Source organism: Cetorhinus maximus, chromosome 1 (genome assembly GCF_964194155.1).
Source record: "Cetorhinus maximus chromosome 1, sCetMax3.hap1.1, whole genome shotgun sequence".
Classification (NCBI taxonomy): Eukaryota; Metazoa; Chordata; class Chondrichthyes; order Lamniformes; family Cetorhinidae; genus Cetorhinus; species Cetorhinus maximus.
In genome coordinates this window covers 101,884,715-101,903,824 of record NC_135879.1, presented here as the reverse complement: position 1 = coordinate 101,903,824, position 19,110 = coordinate 101,884,715, and the positions used below count along the sequence as shown (strand labels likewise).

At 42.6% G+C, this 19,110-nt stretch overlaps 1 protein-coding gene across 1 annotated transcript in view; it reads right to left on the bottom strand.

Moving 5' to 3' along the window:
* znf518b (zinc finger protein 518B) overlaps window positions 1-18,541 on the bottom strand; it is a 38,789-nt gene extending 20,248 nt beyond the window's left edge. The window contains exon 1 of the mRNA XM_078554151.1: window positions 18,096-18,541. The gene's annotated coding sequence lies outside the window, so the exon portion shown is untranslated. The remainder of the gene's footprint in view (window positions 1-18,095) is intronic.
* Between the last annotated feature and the right edge of the window lie 569 nt (window positions 18,542-19,110).

The following is a 19,110-nucleotide window of genomic DNA, read 5'->3' as shown; positions in this document are numbered from 1 at the left end:
CACCCTCAATCCTCCAAACTCCAGTGGATACAGGCCCAACCTGTCCACCTTTCCTTATAAGATAACCCCAGGAATCAGCCGAGTAAACCTTCCCTGAACTGCTACTAATGCAAACAGCTGAACTTCCGAGGTGAGGTGAGAGTGACTGTCTTTGACATCAAGGCCGCATTTGACCGAGTGTGGCATCAAGGAGCCTTAGCAAAACTAGAGTCTATGGAAATCAGGGGGAAAACTCTCCACTGGTTGGAGTCATACCTAGCACAAAGGAAGGTGGTTGTGGTTGTTGGAGGTCAGTGATCTCAGCTCCAGGACATCACTGCAGGAGTTCCTCAGGGTAGTGTCCTAGGCCCAACCATCTTCAGCTGCTTCATCAATGACCTTCCTTCCATCATAAGGTCAGAATTGAAGATGTTCGCTGATGATTGCACAGAGTTCAGCACCATTCGCGACTCCTCAGGAACTGAAGTAGTCCATGTCCAAATGCAACAAGACCTGGATAATATCCAGGCTTGAGCTGATAAGTGGCAAGTAACATTTGCGTCACACAGGTGCCAGGCAATGACCATTTCCAACAAGAGAGCACCTAACCATCACCCCTTGACATTCAGTGGCATTCCCATCACTGAATCCCTCACTATGAACATCCTGGAGGTTACCATTCACCAGAAACTGAACTGGACTAGCCATATAAATACTGTGGCTACAAGAGCAGGCCAGAGGCTAGGAATCGTGTGATGAGTAACTCACCTCCTGACTCCCCAAAGCCTGTCCACCATCTACCAGGCACAAGTCAGGAGTGTGATTGAATATTCCCCACTTGCCTGGATGAGTGCGGCTCCCATGACATTCAAGAAGCTTGACACCATCCAGGAAAAAGCAGCACGCTTGGTTGGCACCACATCCACAAACATTCACTCCCTCCACCACCAACGCACAGTAGCAACAGTGTGTATCATCTACAAGGTGCACTTCAGGAATTCAGCAAGGCTTCTTAGACAGCATCTTCAAAACCCAAGGCCACTACCATCTAGAAGGACAAAGGCAGCAAACAGATGGGAGCACCACCACCTGGAAGTTCCCCTCCAAGTCTCTCAGCATCCTGACTTGGAAATATACTACCGTTCCTTCACTGTCGCTGGGTCAAAATCCTCGAACTCTCTTCCTAACAACACTGTGGGTGTACCAACACAACATGGACTGCAGCGGTTCAAGAAGGCAGCTCACCACCATCTTCTCAAGGGCAAGTTGAAATGGGAAATAAATGCTGGCCCAGCCAGTGAAGCCCACACCCCATGAACTAATTAAAAAAATTACATCCTTTTTCAAATAAGAGGACCAAAACTGTATATAGTATTCTAGATGTGGTCTCATCAATACTCTGTACAACTGTAGTAAAACTTCAAAACAAAAACAGAAACAGAAATACCTGGAAAAACTCAGCAGGTCTAGCAGCATCGGCGGAGAAGAGCACAGTTGACGTTTCGAGTCCTCATGACCCTTCAACAGAACTAAGTAAAAATAGGAAAGGGGTGAAATATAAGCTGGTTTGGGGGGTGTGGGGGGGGGGGTTGGTTGGGACAAGAAGCCAGTAATAGATGGAGATAACCAAAAGATGTCACAGACAAAAGGACAAAGAGGTGTTGAAGGTGGTGATATTATCTAAAGGAATGTGCTAATTAAGAGTAGAAAGCAGGACAAACAAGGTACAGATAGACCTAGTGGGGGTGGGGTGGGCTGAAAGAACAATAAACCTGTTGGACAATTGCAAAGGCTGAGGCCTTTGATAACTTTGAGAAGTTATCTTTTCCTTAGACAATTTCAAGATTGTTGACAGGACCCATGTCAAATTGATTGTTCTGGAAATCAGTCAGGACAGAAGCTTTGTTTTAGGTGTTAACTAATTATGCATAGTCAGTGTATTAATAAGCATGAGAAACTGAATGAGATGTGAACATTCACTTATCTGCATGGTATACAATATATCTGGTGCTATGTTATTAATCAGGGATTAGCAAATTTGAATAGGCTCTTGGATTAAGTCAGGGGAATGCTCCTTTAAGCTTCCATTCTGATTACAGATAGGAACTCTGGGAAGAATTGGAAGTTCTTGCCATTGTACAGATCACATCATGAAGATTTACAAGGGATTATTTTATATTAAAGTTCTATTAATCATAAAGCTGTATAAGAAATGGATTCTAAAAATGTAGAATGATTCTCTTTATTTTTTAAAGACTTGAACTGTTTGTCACGTCTGCATATTTGAATGTCTTATACCAGGAAGGAGTTGAGGAACTAATAGCGTAGATGGGGATAATTTCCTAACCTTTTTAATTCCATTACAGTAAAGTGTGTCAATTTCTTGCTAATTAACATAATAAGTTTAAACTTTCCTTTTAGCAGCGGTCCAAACAAAAGGCCCAGTATCTTTACAGGCCAATGTGGTAAAATGTATCATCCATGAACATCAAATCATCTACAAGGCCGAAACAGAATTCAAAGCCCAAACTAGACATTAGTTTAACACAGGTTCTTATTCTCTAATAAAGATATTTTTCACAGATGTAATAATCCTTTTTATTATAAATCCATAATTTATGCCTGGTAATAGACCCCTAAATTAAATGTGAAATGTTGATTATTTGGAGAAATACTTCTTATTCCGGAACAAGATAAAGAATAACTCTGATTGCACCTTTTGCCCCTACAGCCACCGCAAATGGGCCAGTGATGCCCACATCAAGCTTTTTTTTAAAACAAACACAAAAAAGGGAAATTTTTATTTGGGATTTGAAATTAAATTGAAAATAATTTTGTAGTTTAGATTCGGCATGGTTTTATCAAAACAGTTAACTATATTATGCCATAACAATGTTCAATGGCTATATTTGTTTTCGTTGCTGACCAAAGACAGAGGGTTGCAAAGCACATTAAAATAGCATTTTGCAGTAATTTCTACTCATTTATAGCATCAAAAAGTTTCAATGCTGCTGGGTGTTTTTGTGGTTTCCTTACATCTGGCTGGAACCACCTGGTAGCAAAAATAAATCAGCAGCATGCAGTTATCAGCAGCATACAGTTATCCGCAAGTCTGTGTATTACTAATTTTGTACTAATTCAAACAATTAACAGTTATCCTATTCAAAAGATATCTGCTGATATACTGTAGTAAGTACAGAAAAGCTGTGCAGTGGTCTTCATGGGGTGGATATCTTAACATTGAAATTTTAGGGGCCAGGCAAAATTTAAATTCACTAATCTGTATATCTCAAGTCGCTTCTACTGACAGGTCAAAGTGTGTTTATTTAAGATTTATCCTACAATGAGATAAAAGCTCCAAGTACAGCCCTCTTCAGATCATCAAACCCCCAAGTATAGTATATAAGCACAAATAGAACAGAATCAATTTGAGGGTCAGATTGCTAAAATTGGGGCCATAGGCCATATATCTGTGACCCAAATCATGGACGGGTGTAAAATCTATGCTCACTTTAAGCCAGCAACAGAATGGCTAATTACTGCATGCCGATATCAGATTAATTACATACACCTAATTTAAGTAGTGAAGTTACATCTATCCAGATAATTGCAGATGCAAGAGTAGTACCAGTTTCCAATGGTTCCTTTCACTAAATGCAGTCTCCAGCAGATTCTTATTTGGCCAGTTTCTCTTCAACATATCAGCAGATTTTTAAAAGTAAAGTGATGAACACATCAAAAATTTCAAACATTAATTTAAATGGCTGGGCACACACTGCACACTTCCTATTATGCAAACCCAACAGCCGAGGCATAAAATATATAATACAGACTTATTGAATTTTAGACCAATAATACAACTGAGGCAAAATGATATCAAAACAACAAACAAGAAATAACATTTGAACTCTGAAAATTTGGCTGTTAAAGATTACAAGTTATGTAGCTGCTTTTTTACCCCCTTCAAAACCCTAATTTTCTTCCCCATACTAATTTTAAACATTGAATTATTGTTGAAATCATCGCCCTTCCTTTTAAATTTATGTACAGTGAGGCAGACAATAACCTAGTCTGATGCAGAGCCTTGACATACTGTTTAACAACGAGCTGAACTTCTTTCCCAGCATCTCATCCATTTCCAAAACCAAATTCATTCACCACTGAAATCCATACACCTCCTTTCCCTCTAACTCTCCCAATTGCTACCAAAAGCCTAATCTGAACATTTACCAACTTGTGGCCCAAGTTCTCCAAAAAAGTAATAACTTATGCCATAGCCCACTGCCTCATCTGCATATTCCCATTCCTATCTTTGACATGTTCCAGTGACTTTTCCAGACCTCATTAGATTAATGTTTAAGATCATTGACCTGATTTTTAAATAATGATGTCCTATCCTATCAAAGCAGCTTCCTATAGCCATACATTTCCATTCACATCCCTTGCTGTTCTGACATCAGCTTGCTTCTCATTCCCTATTTTCTCTGCTGCACCACTTAAACTCAGGTACCTGCCACTAAAGATCCTCCCCTCCTTTTTCCCAACTTTAAAAAAATGTCTTCTAAAATCTCTTCAATGATAATTTTGACCCTCATATCTAACTTGATGTTTCCTCTTTTTCAGTGAGCACTTCCCCGTTGCTCTATAAAGTGCCTTGAGGCATTTTGTCATGCTTCGAGGAGTGCTATATAGAAATGCAAGTTGTCAGTGTTACTGTTCTAGGGTTCAGTTTAGAACTCTTAATCCATCAGTTAAGAAATCTGTGAAACAGTCTGTGATGTCTCGTCAAATAATGAGTGTACACACATCCTACAACTCCATCATACAGGAATGCTGTAATAACAATAAAAGGACTTATTAATATGGTCAATGAGGTAATTCAATGCATAACAGTTTTTGGTTAAAAATACTTTTAACAATATAACAGGTTGTCCAGTATGGCTACTTTCACCATACCATTGAAACTCTTTCGAGTTATCAACAGTCACAGATTGCAACTCTTTCGAGTACAATCACAGTTCTTGGTTTCTGGGAGTGGGACATGAACCCACAACCCTCTGATTCAAAGGCGAGGGTGCTATGAACTGAGCCACAGCTGACACCTCACCATACCATTGAATATGAATGAGAAGAATTCCTCTGCTTAAGTCTTTCTGTAATCTGGTAAATTAGTGATACTTATTGAAATCAGCTGGAAATTCGGACTAGCACAATGCCTGAACGCAATCGTGTTCAGCATCTGGAACATGCCAGCATTGGCAACTAGAGTTATGTACCACAACACAAGGGTGAAATTCTTTCTGTCCATAGCTTTAGCAATAAAGTCAGAACAAAATTAGGGTCCCTGCTGATCCCCAACAGGCTAGTAAATGGCTAGATATTCAAAGAATTTGCTCAAAATTGTTTGTTTACAAGTTGTACTGTGAATCAAAAGTGATGCTTGGCATAAGTTATGCCACAAAATATCAAAAATGAGACGAATAACGATTAGAATTAGACCCATTTCTAATCTAGAAATACAAGAAGCTACTCTATACTGGAAGTCCAACTCAATTTCACAATGACTGAATGGTGTTTTTTTAGCCTGGTTGCAGATCATCAATAGTCTTAAGTCCAGACATTCACCATGTTTTGTCCAAGACTTTCAAGTCAAGCTAGTTCTCACAATTAATGAGTGACTGTGACCTCCACCTTATTTCTTAAACATGCATGTTTGTAAGTTTTCATAGCATACATACAAGATAATCCAATTGGAACTATTATTGCTCAAGCCATTGGCAGCTGGGGGTGAAAAGTAAAACAGCTGTGTCCTATAAGCAGCAGCAAGTTCCAGCTGTAACCATGGTAACACTTAGCCAATAACGATCACTGAGCTTTTTGTGGTGTCTATAACACAAAGCACATTTATCTTTTCAGCTTACTGGTATGTCCAAAATTTACAGTACATTCCAAAACCATCCAATTTGAAGGAAATCAGAGGAAAATAGGACAGATCATTTAGCCTCTCGGGCCTACTCCATGGGATCAGGGCTGATTTGCGGCCTCATTCTATATACCCTCTGACATTTTAAAATTTACAATTTATCTAGCATGAACTGCAATTTGTAGAAGAGTTGCAAACTTTTACCACCCTTTGTGTATAGAAGTGTTTCCAAATTTCACTCTGGAAAGATCTAGCTCTAATATTTAGACTGAGACCCCTAATCCTAATCAATGGAAATTATTTCTCTGTATCTATCTTATCTGTTCCCTTACTTTTTTGAAAACGTCAATCAAATCACTTCTTAGCCTTGTAAATTCTAGGGTATACAATCCTAGGTTGAGAATTTCTTCTCATAATTTGACTCATGGAATCCAGGTATCATGCTGGCAAATCTACACTGCAATATCCTTCTTAAAATATGGTGCCCAAAACTGCTCATAGTATTCCAGGGTAATCGAACTAGTCTTTTGTATTGCTGAAGCATAACTTCTGCCCCTTGTAATCTAGTCCTCTAGATATAAAGACTAACATTCTCTTAGTCCCTCTGACTGTTTTCTGTACCTGTTCGTGCCATTTTAATGATTTATGTACCTGGACCTTCAGGTCCCTTAGGATCTTTGAATCTCCACTGTTTCTAATTTTGCACCATTTAGAAAATACCCTGTTTTAGGTCCAAAGTAAATGACCTCACATTTACCTACATTGAAATCCATTTGTCACAGTTTTGTCCACCCATTTAATCTATCAATTGGATATGTGGTTTTCTGCTTCATCATCTAACTCATTAATAAATATGGTGAAAAAATGAGACTTCAACACAGATCCTTACAGACCAGTAGTCACATCCTGCCTATTTCAGTACCTATACCAATTCCATACTCTCTGACTCCTGCTGCTCAGCAAGTTTCTAAGCCAATAATTCGCTTTCAATTCCATGGTCAGAATTTTACATTCAGCGTGCAGGCGCGCGATGAGGATGCGCAGTAAAATGATGCGCGATGACGTTGGACGTGCATCCCGATGTCACCATGCACCGTCGCGATATTTCGAAAGGAGGCATGCCCGGCATTAATTAATGGGCCAGTTAAGGCCCTTGAGGCACCAATTGTTTGTGATTTTACGCAGCCCGTGCGATTTTCAAGACGTTGCCAGGTAATGGAAGGCTTTCTGACACCTGGAAGGATCCACACGGTCTGAATCCTCCGGGGGACTATTGGAGACACCAATGGTTCTGAAACGTGGCAGGCGGATAGGCCACATTTTCAAAAACCTCATCCATGGGCGGGATAAGAGGGGTGAGTGGGCTTGCTAATGTGACTTGTTTGTACCTTAGCTTATTATGTTGCTGCTGCTTGCTTGTGCGAACAGGACAACTTCATTTCACTTCAGAGCTGTTTTGACAGAAATAACAGCCTTCAGTTCAGGACTCTGGAGGAGTCATACCACTTGGGCCTTCCAGCTATCAGACAGCCTTCCCTTACCCTCGGAATGGGGATTGTTGTCTCCGCTGGAGGCACCTCTCTGAGGAGGAAGAGAGGGCCAGAAGGGGGAGGAGGCCAAGTGTCCATTTTCAGCCTCCAGGGGAGCGACCTGTGGGAGGACAGGTGCAGGCACAAGGGGCGCAGGGCCTACAGGAAGTGCAAGGTGGAAGGGGCTGCAGAAGACACCACTATCCTACTGCCAGGGTTTACAGGCGGCGATGCAGCTACCTCAATGTGTCTGATGTGCAATGCTGAAGGAGGCTCCGCCTCTCAAAGGAGACAATGAACTCCATCTTCCATCTATCAGATGATTGGCCCTGAGGTCAGCTCCAACAGTGTGGGTGGACACCCCATGCCAGTGGTGCTGAAGGTCACAGTGGCCCTCAACTTCTGTGCCTCCAGCCCTTCCCAGGGGCCGGTGGGTGATTTTTGTGGAGTCTCCCAATGAGTTGTCCACAGTTGTGTCAAGCTGGTGACAGACGCTCTGTTCAGGCGTGCATTGGCTTTCATTCATTACTGCACGGATGAGGCCAGCCAGGCAAAGCGAGCCACAGGCTTTGCAGCGATTGCTGGGTTCCCCCGCATCCAGGGTGCAATCAACTGCACAAGTGGCCATCAAGGCGCCAGAGGGTGAGCCGGGTGCCTTCATCAACAGGAAGGGATTCCACTCCATGAATGTGCAGATAGGATCCAGATTCTGCAAGTCTGTGCAAGGTACCCAGGCAGCTCCCATGACGCTTACATCCTGAGACACTCCCAGGTGCCGAGGCTCTTCAGTGCTCTAGTCCTGCTGGATGGATGGCTGCTGGACGACAAGGGCTATCCCCTCAAAAGGTGGCTCATGTTGCCTCTCCGCCATCCAAGAACAGAGGCTGAGCAGTGGTCCAATAGGAGCCATGCCTCCACAAGGGCAATGGTAGAGAAAGCTATAGGTCCTCTCAATATGCACTTCCAATGCCTGGTCCGTTCAGGAGGCGCACTGCAATACCCCTCAGATTGTGTGTCACTGATAGTGGTTGCATGCTGTGCTCTCCACAATCTGGCACTGGAAAGGGGCGAACTGGAGGAAGAAGATGTTGACGCAACTGCTCTGGCAGCAGACAATGAGTCCAGTAGTGAGTCCGAGGACGAGCACGCTCAGGAGAACGCTGAGGGGATAGATATAGATGCTGATCTCGGCAACCTCCAGGGGGGCAGGGATACCGGGGAGGCTTTGATCCAACGCTCCTTCAGCTAGCCTACCAAAGAAGAACCACCACCACATGCCAGAGCTGCAGGCTCCATATTCGATACTTGACAGGAACATTTGCTTGATGAACAACATGCACTATGTGCCATTTCAATAAAGTTCAATGACAAACAAGTCACTTATAACATCATGGGTTACCCTGTACCTGCAGAACTAATGAAGCACCCAGAGGCTTGTTGAACACAAACACATTTAATGGTGTGGTGCCTGGCATACATAATACAAATTAAATTGAAAGGTGTTCCTCCATCACACCTAATAATAATTAACTTAAAAGTGGGGAAAAAATATCACCAGTGATAAGCCCATGTTGTGCTTAAGGTGCTTTAAGTTTTTGCTTGCGGGTGCGATGTCTTGGTGCTCCCCCCGCGCTGGCACCGGCATTGGAGACAGCCTGCTTACTCTGCTGTCCTGTTGGCTTTGACGACTTTGGCGGGTGTCCCCAGGCCCACGGAACCTGTGCTGGCCCCACCTGGGAGGGAGCGGCCAGTGCCATGGTTGGCATCTCTCCAGTTGCTGCAGCCTCATCAGATTCCACGGTCACTGGCAGAGGAGCGGAGGAGCTGCTGCCATCATCCAGAACGCCCTGACAGGAGCCCACAGAGACAACAAGCAGCTCGTGCGCCAACGTCAGGTTGCTTTAGACCTCCCTGCTCACCATTTATGGGTGGGCACTTAGCTGGTCTACTAGGTGCCCAATCTATCTCCCACATTGACAGTGACCACCTGAGGTCATTGCCGGTGTGAGGGCTTGCAGGTCCAAGCGCATCCCCAGGAACCTCTGATTCAGCTCCTGGAGGAGCCTCTCCACGGGAGTCACCGCTGTTTCCATGGAGGAGGCAGTGCGCTTGGCCGGGGTCATTGCATCACTCATGCTCCGCATGGACTCCTCCACAACGGACACCATGGCACACATTCCCTCACGTATCTCCGCCAGATCCTCCCTCATGTCCTGCTGGACTTCCAGCATCTGCTGCCTTAGGGATGATTCCAGAGCAACATCATCAGCCACCGACTGAGCATGTTCCTGGTCCCCAGCAGTCCTCCGACTGCCGGTGCCCTGGCACTCTCTGCCTCACCGGTGCCCTGGCACTCTCTGCCTCCACCTGCACCTGAAGTGAGTGTGAAGTGCCCTCACCACTGTGCACCGAGATACTATCCACTGATCTAATGCCCACCGAGGTGCTGGTATCTACGCTGGTGCCTGCCTGGCTAAGAGGGTGTGACGCAGGTGCATTTCTATGGTCGCTGTCCTCTGGGGTCAGAGGTGGGCCTTCAGGCTCCTCACCCTGATGGGCTTCTGGTGACCCTGAAAGGAAGAACAAATACATGTCATTAGTTGAAGTAGTTACACTGTTACTGTGCATGCCTGGCACCTGATCAGGGTGCCCTCATCTTTCCATTATCAATGAGGATTCCATGTTCAAGGCTCACATCAATATAGAAACAATAGCAGAATGGTTCTTATGACAGACATTGTGACCTCAGTGCACTGCACTCTTACCTCCCTGTAGCACCCCAACCTCACCGCGGCCGGTTGACCTAGGCGCATGGCACCTCTCCAGCTCCAGGGCCTCCTGCTCGTATCTACTCATGATTAGAAGGTGGGGCAGTCCTCTGTCAGTCCACAACCTCTCGGCATTGTTATGGGATGTCTTCTCCTGAAAGGACAGAGGAGCATTGATTAGTCCACCCTGTACCTGCATTGCCATTACAGCCTGGCCAACTCCACCTGAGGAATACCTCACAGGGCTCAGCCGATTGTGACCCTGGATGCCACCTCCCAGGCATTTTTGGTGTGGTGGGGGGGCCTCCTCCTCCTGTCCCTGGGGACAAGTATATCTCTGCGTGCTGCTGCCTCCTCCAGGAAGCAGTGAGACATTCATCGGAAAAATACGGGGCCAACTGCCCCGCCAGCCTGCCCTCTCGCCTGCCGTGTTCAGCACTTAAGTGCTCCATGCCGAGGTTTCTCTGAGTCACTGGCAGCCTTTGCATGGCTGCCGTGGCTGCTTTTGAGTTGGCTGCTGGATCGCCAATGGACTCAGTGGACATTGAGCTCCCGTCCCCGCCCCCGCCCGCCCCATATCACTGTTGCCGCTTTTGCGTCTTACGCTGGGCGGGCCTTACTTGGTCGGGATCCCGACTGCCCCTGCCCACTCCCGTTGAGCCCACCCGACAAATGTAAAATTCTGGCCCATGAACTTCAGCTTTCGCTAACGATCCCTTGTGAGGGTCTTTAATCAAATGTTTTCTGGAAGCACATATAATTAAAATAACATAAATATTACTTTGAAAGTAATTAGTATTGATAAAAGAAGTAGCGCAGGAGGAATTAATGGGAATGAAAGCTGACAAATCTCCTGGGCCTGTTGATCTACATCCCAGACAGTCGTAAGAGGTGGCTGTAGAGATGGTGGATGCAGTGATGGTCATCTTCCAAAATTGTTTGGATTCTAAAATGGTTCTTGAAGATTGAAAGGTAGCAAACGTAACCCCACTATTTATGAAAGAAGGAGGAGAGAAAATGGGGAACTACAGACACGTTAACTTGATATCAGTAGAAGGGAAAATGCAAGAATCAATGAAAAAGGATGTGATAAATGGGCGCTTAGAAAATAATGGCGAGATTGGACAGAGTCAACATGAATTTATGAAAGAGAAATCATGTTTGACAAACCTGTTAGGAGTTTTGAGGATGAAGCTAGCTGGGAAGTTAAGGGGAAACCAGTAGATGTGGCGTACTTGGATTTTCAGAAGGCTTTCAATCACGTCCCACACAAGGAGGTAGTAAACAAAATTAGAGTACATGGGACTGGGGTAATATACTGGCATCGATTGAGAATTGCTAATGGACAAAAAACAGAGAGCAGGAATAAATGGGTCATTCTCAGGTTGGCAGGGTATGACTAATGGGGTACTGCAAGGATCAGTGCTTGGCCCCAGCTATTCACAATCTATATCAATAATTTGGATGTAGGGTCCAAATGTAATATTCCCAAATTTGCTGATGACACAAAACTAGGTGGAAATAGGAGTTGTGAGGAGAAGGCATAGCAGCTTCAAGGGGATTTAGACAGGCTAAGTGAGTGGTTTGAACATGTCATAGAATATAAGGTGGAAAAATATGAAGTTATCCATTTTGGTACGAGAAACAGAAATGCAGATTATTTCTTAAATAGTGAGATATTGGGAAGTTAATAGCAAAATATTGCAGATGCTGGAAATCTGAAATAAGAACAGAAAATGCTGGAAAAACTCAGCAGGCCTGGCAGTATCTGTGGAGAGAGAAACAGAGTTAATGTTTCGAGTCCGTATGATACTTCAGAGAGATTGGGAAGTGTTGATTTCCAAAGAGACCTGGGTGTCCTTGTTCATGATCAGCTGAAAATTTCCAAGATGTTCCATCAACCTATCCTTAATTATAGACATTAGTAGTTTTCCAACAACAGAATTTAGGCTAAGTGGTCTATAATTCCCTAGTTTTTCTCTCTCATCTTTCTTAAATACCGGAGTGATATGCACATCTTTCAAATATAAAGGAACACTCGTGAATCAAGAGAACTTTGAAAGATTATGATTAACATTGCTGACGCACTAACCAAGAGGAGATAGCACTGGGTCTGATCAAATTTTTCAAATGTCCTTCGATATGAAAATGGTGCCAGGATCAGGTGAGTAACAAATGTAATGAACTGTGCAGGATGGAAGATAATGATTAATTGTGTAACTATAGACCAGTTATTTGAACATCAGCTGAATAAGAGTTCGATTGAATGACATGAAATAAAAGGTTTGGGCACATGGAGAAGGGTTGGGAAAACTTTGCCCTAAGTTTTAATATGAGGTTCACTTTTGCTCGATTATACAAGAATGGATATCTATAGACACACATCTCTATAAAGGATTTGGACTTGAGAGTCAACAGTATGAGAGAGATGGATAAATTTGCAATTATATAGCATCTTTTTTTGTTCTTAAGACATCGCAAAGTGCTTCAGAACCAATAAAATACAAACCTTCCTGAAGACGAAAGTTTGGAGTTTGAAAAACAGTGAGGGAGTCTGTAAAGAATTTTAGAAAGACATAGAGAGTTAGCAGAATGGATAAGCAAATAGTAAATGCAATTTAAGTTGGATGTTTGCAAGACAATGAATTTTGGGAGAAGAAAAAGGAATTACCATATGCATTAAATGGAAAAAAGCTGAACAATGTCAATGAACAGAGAGGTACAGAAATTCAAATACGTAACTCCATGAAAATACAAGTAGAGGTAGATAAAACCATCAAAAAAGTTGTACCTTATGTTTGATACAAGGATAGACTTCGAGAGAAAAAGATAACAAGTAATTTGTACTAGGAAATCATTCTGTACTGTACTGTTTTATAAGGAGGGAAAACAAAGCTTGCATTTGAATAATGCTTTTCACAATCTCAAAATGCTTTGCAGTTAATGAAGTACTTTTGAAATGATTCACTCATGTTTTCCATTCCCTAGCCACTGACTCCAACCATCTAGCCTCTGAGCATCCTGGATTTTAATCACTTCATCATGTCACCATGCCTTCAGCTGGCAAGTCCCCAACCTCTGGAATTCCCTCCCTAAACCTCCCCGACTCTCTTTCCTTGTTTAAGCTGCTCCTTAAAATCTACTTCTTTGACCAAGGCTTTGCTTATTTGTGCCAACATCTCCTTATGTGGTTCAGTGTCAAAATGTTGCTTGATAACACTCAGGTGAAGCACCTTGGGACATTTTATTATGTTAAAGGCACTATATAAATCCATGTTGTCATTATTGAGGGAAACCTGCCACTCAATTTGCACACAGCGTATATGGTCCCACAAACAACAATAAAATAATGACCAGATGAACTTTTTTCATTATATTAGTTAAGGGATAAATATTGGCCAGGAGAGATGAGAAACTATATTGATAAGGATAAGTGGGACTATTGCTGCTGGAGCAGAAAAGGCCAAGAGGAGATTTAACAGGAGTTAGGAAAATTATGAAGGGTTTTGACAGAGTCAATAGTGAAAGACTAAATCCTGTGACTGGAGAGTTTGAAGAGTCATTGATTTAAAATTGCCACAGCAAAGTGTTAGACATGGAAATGATTTGGCATATTTGGTGATAATTTGGGCTTATAAATGTACATTGTAGAAGCCTATTGGTTTATGAAAAGTGAAACAGTAAAAAAAATCATTATTTTTTCAAAAAGCAGCAATCTTCAAGTGACAAATGAGAGGAAAGGTAAGTGTAAGATAGTGTTTAAGAAGCCACATTATTCCTGAACTGATAAAGAGAAAAGGAGCAAGACACATTTCTTATTTATATATGTAGGTGGCAAAGAAGGGCAGATTTTAGCATAACTATATTTCCTTTCTCTCATTGACCAATAACTTTTCAACATTCACTGGATGAGTTCACAAGTGAAGAGTGACTACTTGGGCACTGTGTTGCAGTTCTACCACTGAGTTGCCTGAAGGATTAAAAATGAAATAGAATGTGTATGATGGAGGTCATTTTAAAAGGCTATTTGCATTGGATGGGGACACATTAATCACATAATATCAGAGTATCGATTTCAGAAATAAGCAACTACTAATAAGCCACGCATATTCAGCCCAGTCATGGGAAATAATCAATATACATCACATTCATCAAAATAAAATTTAATTCTTCAATATGTAGTAATGACATGGCATTCTGTGATTGTAAATGTTGTGTATGTCATCAGTCATCAAAAATTATCTAAAATAGAATAAGTACCCCTAATCCAATCATGAATACATTTAATGAATTCAATTTTTATCCTAGTGTTTCACAGAATCACAGAATTTTAACGGCACGAAAGGAGGCCATTTGGCCCATTGTGTCTGCACTGGCTCTCCAAATGAGCATTATGACCTAGTGCCATTGCCCTGCCTTTTCCCCCATACCTCTGCACATTGTTTCTATACAAATAATCATCTAATGCCCTCTTGAATGCCTTGATTGAACCTGCATCTCTTCCAGGCAGTGCATTCCAGACCCGAACCATTCGTTGTGTGAAAAAGTTTTTTCTCACATCACATTTGCTTCTTTTGCAAATCACTTTAAATCTATGCCCTCTCATTCTTGATCCTTTTACGAGTGGGAACATCTTCTCCCTATCTACTCTGTCCATCCCCCTCGTGACTTTGAACATCTCTATCAAATCTCCTCTTAGCCTTCTGCTCTCCAAAGAGAACAGTCCCAACCTCTCCAATCTATCTTCATAACTGAAGTTTCTCATCCCCGGAACCATTCTTGTAAACCTCTTCTGCATACTCTCCAATGTGTTCACATCCTTCCTACAATGTGGCACCCAGAACTGTACACAATACTCCAGCTGAGGTCTAACGAGTGTCTTCTTTAAATTCAGCATAACCTCATTGCACTTGTACCCTATGCCCCTAATAATAAAGCCCAGGATACTATATGCTTTATTAACTGCTCTCTCCATCTGTCCTGCCACCTTCAATGATCTATGCACATATACACCCAGGTTTCTCTGCTCCTGCACCCCCTTCAAAATTTCATCCCTTATTTTATATTTTCTGTCCATGTTCTTCCTACCAAAATGCATCACTTCACACTTCTCCACATTGAACTTCATCTGCCACCTATCTGCCCACTCCACCAACTTGTCTTTGAAGTTCTGCACTGTCCTTCTCGCAGTTTACAACACTCCCAAGCTTCATATCATCTGAAAACTTTGCAATTGTCTACTGCACAACAAGATCTAGATCATTAATATATATCAGGAAAAGCAAGAGTCCCAATACCGACCGCTGGGGAACTCCACTACAAACGTTCCTTCAGCCTGAAAAACATCCATTGACCACTACTCTCTGCTTCCTATTTTTCAGTCAATTTTGTATTCACGTTGCTACTGTCTCTTTTATTCCATGAGCAATAACTTTTCTTACAAGTCTGCTGTGTGGCACTGTATCAAATGCCTTTTGAAAGTCCATGTACACCACATCAATAGCATTACCGTCTTAGACCTTTTCTGTTACCTCTTCAAAAAAACTCCAGCAAGTTAGTTAAACACAATTTCCCCTTTAGAAATCCACGCTGGCTCTTCCTTATCAATGCATATTTTTCCATGTGACCACTAATTCTATGCCGAATAACTGTTTCTAGAATCTTGCCCACCACTGAAGTTAAACTGACTGGTCTATAATTGCTGACATCTGTACGTTGCTTACGTATCCTTCTTCCTTCACCGAGGTTTCCCACCCACTGTGGTTGGCAAGGCCCTCAACCGTGTCCGACCCATCTCTCATGCCTCTGCCCTCACATCTTCCTCTCCCTCCCAGAACCATGATAGGGTCCCCCTTGTCCTCACTTTTCACCCCACCAGCCTCTGCATTCAAAGGATCATCCTCCACCATTTCCACCAACTCCAGCATGATGCCACCACCAAACATATCTTCCCTTCACACCCCCTCCCCCATTGGCATTCCAAAGGGACTGTTCCCTCCGGGACACCCTGGTCCACTCCTCCATCACCCCCAATACCTCATCTCCCTCCCATTGCACCTTCCCATGCAATCGCAGAAGGTGCAACACCTGTCCCTTTATCTCCTCCCTCCTCACTGTCCAAGGTCCCAAACACTCCTTTCAGGTGAAGCAGCGCTTCATTTGCATCTCCTTCAATTTAGTCTACTGCATTCGCTGCTCCCAATGCAGTCTCCTCTCCATTGGAGAGACAAAACGCAGACTGGGTGACTGCTTTGCGGAACACCTTCGGTCTGTCTGCAAGCATGACTCAGACCTTCCTGTTGCTTGCCATTTCAACACCCTATCCTGCTCTCATGCTCACATGTCCGTCTTTGGCCTGCTGCAATGTTCCAGTGAAGCCCAACACAAACTGGAGAAACAGCACCTCATCTTCTGATTAGGCACTTTACAACCTTCCAGACTTAACACTGAGTTCAACAACTTCAGACCATGAACTCTCTCGTCCATCCTCACCCCCTTTTTTCAATGTTCATTCTCATTTCTTAATTTTTATTTTTTATCTACTTATTTTTATTTAAATTTATTTTTATTCATTGTTTTATCCCCTTTTATCCTACTTTCAATCTTTTGTCTCACCACTGTCCCCTCACCCCACTCCACCCCCACAAGGGCCATCTCTCACTTGTTCATGTTGTTCTTTCCAGAGTTCTTACCCCTGTCTGCCATTATCATATTCTGCTTTCTGACCTTAGTGCCACCATCAGCATCTCCTTTAGCCAGTATCACTATCATTAACACCCTTTTGTCCTTTTTTCCATGATATCTCTGGCAATCTCTCTTTTGCCTCCACCTATCCACGGGCCTTCTATCCAGCTTCACCTGCTCCACCCCCCTTAAACAGTATAAATTTCATTACATTTTTACTTCTCTTTAGCTCTGAAGAGTCATATGGACTCGAAATGTTAACTGTGTTTTTCTCTCCACAGATGCGATTAAACCTGCTGAGTTTTTTCAGAATTTTCTGATTTTGTTTCAGATTTCCAGCATCCGCAATATTTTGCTTTTAACCTTTTTTTTAAAACAAGGATGGCACATCATTCGAAGAGCTTGATAACATTATTGTTGTCTAATCTTTAGGCATCAGATATTTACAAGACATTTTAATGTGTTCTGAAGGCGTTTCCTAAACCTGTCTAAAAATCTTAACAGATTTACGCCGGAGGCCGAACTGTAATCTAATATCCTTCCGTTCCAAATCCTCAAGGTTTCCCCCAATGTTTCAAATGTGTGTGTAGCACAAAATAATTTCGAAGAAAAATAAGATGAGAAACTTAGGGCAGTTGAGGTTTAACTGCGATCGAAATTCTACATAGTTTTGCAAACTTTCCGCTGATGTTTGTTTCCACCACTTTATTTGCTCGATCATTGACCTTGAAACTCTGCGACATAGAAGAATATTTACTTTGATGTTAAACATGCGGTGCACCACAGCAATTTCACACTTTATATCACCCATTGAAAACAAACTCGCACGAATGAAGATGAATTATTGATCAGTTGTTTGGATCACTCGGCAGTGACACTACAGTATCATTGAAATCCAAAGAGACTCCAGTCTTCCTACAGATTGCCCCAAAACTTTGCGCTAGAGCACGAGGATCCGATTGGCTGCCCCGTGACTGTCTGGAAAAAACAAGTAGATTTCTACTGCTGAGGCTGAGAGAGAGAGAGAGCAGGCTGTTGGCGCCAACATAACTTTAGGCAAAAATCAACAACCCTTTCTCCAATAACTAGCCTTGTTGTTGTTTTTGAACTAAAGCCTCTGTCACCCGAATGTGCCCGGGCTGCAGAAACAAAGCTGCTGCTCTCTGGCCAGCCAGCCCACTCCGCCTGTCCAGACCCTCACAAACTACTCACTCCGTCCAGTAGACAGGCAGCAAAAATACACCGCCTCACTCTCCCTTCAATTCAACGAGAAATCAAAAACCAGTCCGTCTCTCGCGCCATTTTAACTCCCGTTTCCCTTGGAACAGCAGCGGGAAGGGTTTTTTTTCCACTCTGGTCCCCGGCGGCGACGGCGACATGTACAGCTGGCATTGGGTTCAGTTCAGTTCATTTCCCACCAGCAAAGAGTGCTTTGACTCGGACAACTCAACAGAAACTCATTTAAACTGGAAACAGAGATGCAGCAATGCAAAATGTGTACTATCTCAGGAATTCATCATTGCGAGGAATGCAACAACTAGTTGCACTATTTAATGGGCGCAGGGATACCATTCTGCATACTTTCCGTAACTCAGCTGCCATTTTCCTGGGTACGTTTATTTTATATACTGTATAAACTCGCAGTCCAGGCTATGTCAATAATTAATGAGTACAGAACGCACTTAAATATGTGCACAATAGAAAAAAACTGTACTCGATGTTCTCGTGTAACTCCTTCTTCAAATAAAGGCTGTCTGAAGCAAAGTGTTTTTGGATTGAATCTCACTTCTGTTGTGAACAGATTACGGAGTCTTTCCATTTCCTACTATTCTATCGTATTTTAGATGATAAATTCCAATGTGAAATCCAATAGGGACTTAATAAAATGGCGTTTCACAAAACAATGTCAAAAAGCAACAGCATTTTTAAAACCAGCAACGTATCTTCAGTTCGGATATTGTTTTAAGCTTATGTTGATAATGATATGAATGCTTGTTCTCAATGCGCCACTAAATAGCGTCTACTTCCAATCCTGTTTTACCATACATTCTCTATTATTTGCAAGTATTTTACGCCAATGAAGAAATAGTTACTATGTTCCATATTACATCGAATTTAGATTAGCAGCCCATTATTCGTTTAGGTGCAGAATGCTAAAGTTTGAAAAGTAGGGCCCTAGCAAAATAACTGACATTGTGGTTTTGAGGCGTGAGTTCCAACACTCTGC